Source organism: Phyllostomus hastatus, unplaced genomic scaffold (assembly GCF_019186645.2).
Source record: "Phyllostomus hastatus isolate PE091 unplaced genomic scaffold, TTU_PhHast_1.1 phas_scaffold_1066, whole genome shotgun sequence".
NCBI classification, from domain to species: Eukaryota; Metazoa; Chordata; class Mammalia; order Chiroptera; family Phyllostomidae; genus Phyllostomus; species Phyllostomus hastatus.
In genome coordinates this window covers 29,880,965-29,886,227 of record NW_025334004.1, presented here as the reverse complement: position 1 = coordinate 29,886,227, position 5,263 = coordinate 29,880,965, and positions in this window count along the sequence as shown.

Below are 5,263 nucleotides of genomic sequence, written 5' to 3'. Positions count from 1 at the left end.
AGGAACAGCGAGAAGGCACAGCCAAAGCCGAGCAAGTACGAGAGCGAGGGAGCCCTGACACCCGGAGTCCGAGGTGCGGCAGGGCGAGGAACGGGCAGGGAGGGGAGACTCCCGGGCAGCCCGCTGATTTGGGATTCACGGGCTCACCTGCACTCGCGCGGCGCTCTGGGGATAGGCTGCAAAACCTCAAGCTCCTTATGAAATGTCAGATAAATCAGCTAGCCCGCGGCGAAGCCGGCAAAGAGGCGGCGTGAGCTCCAGTCCGGTCTTCCTCGGTAATTGATGGGCTCTGAATAAGCAGAACCAATCCAGGCTGATTGTGGATGAAATGACTGCAGCCAGCAAAGTTCAAATAAGAAATATGTGAACTTTAAAGTACTTGAACACAAATCAAGACAGTGAGTTTTTATAAAAACCTTTACTAGCTCCAACCGCGGAAGCTCAGGATGACCTTTCTCCTTGAGTCGAGTCGTAGGCGGAGCCGGGACCGTGCACAGCGCATACCGGCTTCGGCGCCCCGGGAAGGCCGTGGCGGGGGAGGGCTGTGCCGACGAGGCCTCCGCCAGCCCTCGGTGCGCGTCTGTGTGGACGCTGGGCAGGGGCCGTGAGATGCTAACTCTTCGCCACTGTCCCACCAGAGCAGGCTTCCCCCTTCCTTTGCAGGGTTCTCGATGGGGCCCCACCTTGCCCCCTGACATTTGGATAATGGAATCCGGCTGGACTCTGGGCTGCAGTGCCCACCCCCTGTCTGTGCTTGGACACACACTGGGGTCTTTGGAGAGCCCCGGACCCAGAATCAGCGGAGCTCGGTGACAGGACTCCACACAGGCCCTGGCAGACGCTGCACAGTACACATTCATCCGCCACCTCTTTGTGCTAGGCCCTACGTGGGTGCCTATTTCTCTGCGGAAGCAGAGCCCTCCCCAGCCTGACCCCTGAGTAGAAGCAGCCTGACCCTCCTTCCACGTACGGGGCAGTGGCAGGCGCTGGAGGCCCTGAACCGGGAAGGAATTCGGCTGGGTTTGCAGCTGCCTCTTTCTCAGATCCCCTGCCCTTTGCACCGCACCGAGCTGTGTCCCTTCGTGACCAGCCGGGTGGCACTGTTCCTCCTGTTATTCGCGATGGGCATCTTCCTCTGCCCCTTCGCAGAGGGGTGTCTGAAGGAAGCACCTCCTAGGGTAACAGTGCCATGCTCTGTCTTGTCAGGAATTTATTTCCATAGCAGCCGCGGGTCCCGATGGCTTTATCACTTCATTCGTTCAAAGATGCCTTGGGTCCCCTCTAGGCACCAAGCAACATGGCGACAGCCAGGTGTGGTCAAGTGGGTCCTTCCAGCGAAGGGTGTGTGCTCTCTGGACGGGGGAGAAGTGACCATGGTTTGCTTTGTCACAGAGCCCTGGGTAGGAGGACGCATACGGGGAATGTGGCTGGGGCGGGGGTGGGGGGGCTGCTTCCCCCCTGGGGTAGGGAAGAGGGCAGTCAGGGGGGCTTCGGGAGGATGCGGCCCTTAGTGGCCATCGGGGATTGGGGTTTGTAGGTGGAGCAGCCCTATGAGGTTTTGCCGATGCCCCCATTGCTCAGATGGGAAAACCGAGGCACAGAGAGGCAAATTACCCAAAGACGCACACTGGAAGAAGTGAGACTGGACCCCAGGCAGCCTGGCTGCAGCGCCCACAGTTCTGCCCCTGGTGTAAAGCTGCCCCTGCATGAGGGAAACGCCCGGAAGAGGTCCAGGTGAGTGACCTGGGAAGCGTACGCCACGTGCGGGGAAGATCCGGCCGTCCTGGAAGAGCAGGGACTACGTGAAGGTCGAACCAAGGTCGAAGGGTGCAACGTAAATTGAGTGGGGGGCCGTTCATTCACTCATTCGGCATTCATTCATTCGTTCCTCCAGGATTCACTGGGCACCCACTTGGCACCAGGGACTCCACGGGGCACCAGAAGACGCAATCACGAACCAGTGTTTCCAAAGACATTGCTTGGGCGCGAACACCAGTCAGGGAGGACAACTTTCCAGAATTATCTGGCCATTTCATGCCTACTTTTTGCTCGTCGCTTCCTACAGCTGCTGGATATCAAAATGGAAACCAGGGGTCTCACAGTCGGATTCAGAAGCTCCGTGAGGTCGGAGCGACTCGAAGCAGGTTGACAGATGAAATACAGCACGCCTGGTTAAGTCTGAATCTCAGGTAAACGACAGGGACTTGGTTAGTAGAGGAGTGTCCCAATGGTGTGTGAGGCATATTTAAAGAATCATTTGTTGTTTATCTGAAATTCAGGTATAATGAGGTGTCCAGTAATCTTATTTGCTAAACCTGGCACCCCTAAACGGAGGGACCCTCTAACTGAGCTTCCCTGTGTAACTGAAGGGCCAAGAGAGGGCCCAGAGTCAAGGTCACCGAGTCAAGGTCACCCACAGAGACAGTCCGTGACTCCATCAGGGGCCCGAGACCAGGTCTCGAGGACCCAATCCAGGGCTCTCTCTGCGCCACCAGGCCGCCTCCCATGTCCCCAGCCTGAGAGGCCAGGATTCAGGGACAAGCCTGCAAATGACTGAATGAACCAAGCCACTCGGCCACTGGGAGCTCCGGGCGCCTTAACCCTCAGAGTCGGCCGCACGGCTCTGGAGCCGCTCTTAATCTCGGTGGGAAAGTGAGAATTTCGAGAACGACATTCCCCACAAGTCAGGGGTGCTCTGACCCTGGCGCCAGAGGTCAAAGCCTTCAGAAGAAGCCGTTCCCTCCCCAGGCTGCTCCCCACCCCACCCCCGGGGTGGGGGGATGGCAGGCAGGTGTGTGGCGGCCCCCCCCCGGCCTTGTTTGGTGAAATGCTTCAGGAAAAAATCAAAAAGGAGTGCCGGCCGCAGCTTAGGGGAAATCAAACGTTCCCCCCTTCAGAGCAACATCTCAGGAGGCGGCGGGCAACGTCAAGGTGCCTTTATCTGCATGCATTCCAGCTGGGGGGCGGTGGGGGGGGGGCAGGAAGAAGCCCCGGCCGGCGGAGGAAACTCAATCGGGCGCCGTGGCATTCACAGGGGTATCGGTTACCAGCAGCCCGGTGGGGCGGCGTGGAGATTAAGACGAGGATTACCTGCCACTTACGATGTGTCATCCAGGAGGGCAGCTTAGGCGACAAGCCCCGTTACATCGTGTCCCGGCAGGCTCTTCTCAGAAGGATGGCTGACAGCATTTCTAAGCACGTTGTAAACGGTCCGTCCCACCAGTGATGGGGACTCGGCAGCCGAGAGTGACAGCAACGGCAACAGGGGCCACCGGAGGAATTTCTGACAAGTGGCCCTTTGTGGAGTGATGAGAACTGGGACGGAGAGGTGCCGGGCATTGTTCTGGGGGGCGCCGGGTCTGCTTAAGCCTTCAGACGTGGCCCAGCGTCCCAGCCCAGCCCGCCAGCAGCCCGTGTGCTTGGCCGAGGCCATGTGGGCGTCAGGACAGACTTCGTCGGGTCGGACGGCGTCTCTGGCGACAGAAGAAGCCCCCGCCGGCCCCCGGCTCTGAATCTGGGCAGCCAGACCACGAGTGGGTTTTTCTCCCCAGTGGCTGCCTCGTGGGACAGTCAAGAGGCGCGGTGGCCTGAAGAGAGGCTGGGTCCCAAGCCACCCTAGCCACAGTCGCACCAGCGGTGGCCCGTGCCACGTGGGCCAGAGGACGACCAGCTGTTTGTGTGAGGTGTTACTGGAACACAGCCCGCCCACCCATTCAGGGCCCGCTGCCGATGGCTGCCTTCACACCACCACGGCAGAGCCGAGCGGTTACGACAGACACGGCGTGGCCCACAGAGCGTCAAGTATCCACTGCCTGCCCTGTGCAGAAAAAAACAAAAAAACAAAAGAAGGGCTGAGCCCTGGTCTACACCGCTCCACAGAAGGGACCTCACGGTCCTGGGGAACCTCAGATCTGCCCCGGGGGAGGGGTGGGGGCTACGTCTGGACCCCTCCTAAATGCCAAGATGCGGAAGCCATGCTTGTTAAAGAGAGAACCTCACGGAGGTCCGGCGTCTAAGGATGCCAGGTGGGGTCGTCCCCACTACGTTCTTGCCACAGATCATTTCAAACTGACCAAGGGGGTCGAGCGCCCACTTTCGGTCCTTTTCCTGAAGGGGAAGGCTGACTAGGCTCAGAAATCTCGGGGGCTTCCCACTGCCAAGGGCAGTTAGGAACGGCCAACCTCTGACCCTGGCATGGCGGCCACCCACCCCTTGCACCCAGGCCCCCTTCCATCCTGGCCCGCCGAAGTTCCCTGCGGCTGCAGCAGCTCACTCATTCGGCGCCAGCCCTACGCCCGGCACTGCTGCTGGTGCCAGCGGCCTGCGCCCTCGGCCCTGCACCCAAGTGCAAAACTCAGAGTTCCACAACCACTGCCTGCCACGGCGCCCCACCGGTCCCGCCAGGCCCTCCTCCAGCCAGACGATGCCTCTCCCTCCTGGGGCCTCCAAAGCAGCAGCCCTTCCAAATATCTCTCGTGGGGCTGACCCAGAGTCACCGGATGTTGGTGGCACCTGGGGCCAGGAACCCCACGGCGTTCCCAAACTAAGGGTTTCCACTGTTCTTGAGGGATGCCAGGGGAAGGGGTGGGCACCGTGAGGATGAAGGTAATGTAATGTGGGAACTCTGCCTGGGGCTTGACTTGATCTGTTATCATCTGGTGGGCGGTCCTGGGCAGGTAAGCCTGGCTGGCTGCCCCCGGCTCTTCTCTCTGTGCTGGTCCACGGTCCCATCCAGAGGGATACCTGGGCACTGGCTGATCTCTGCCTCTGCCGGGCGCTCCACCCCGCCCCAGCGCATCTGCCTGGGGACCAGCGGACCATTGGTCCACAGGGGCCCTCCAGCAGGCCCTGAGCCCACCAGAGTCGCCAGGCCTCTGCCAGCCAAGCCGGGGCCACCGCCCTCCCCCCAGACCTGCAGTCTCTCTCCTCTCCCTGCTCTCCCAGCCGAGGGGCAGCCGCGTGGCTCTCTGTGCCGCGAGGAAGTGGAGACCAGTTTGCTTCCACCAAACACTGTTTCTGTCGCTCCTCTCTATCCGTCCGCTCCTGCGCCAATGTCTGCCTTTCGGCGGGCCTGCCGTGGGCTCCCCTGCCCCGGGGAGAGTCCGCCCCTTCCTTCCCCTGGCCACTCGCCCTCCTCCTCCTCCTCCTCCTGTCTCTCTCTCAATTTCTTCCTTTTTTCTGCCTTGCACAGGTAATTGTGAGACGTGAGGGAAGGCCCCGGTGTATTCAGTTCCAAACGCTGCCCCGCAGTTCTCAGCGGGGC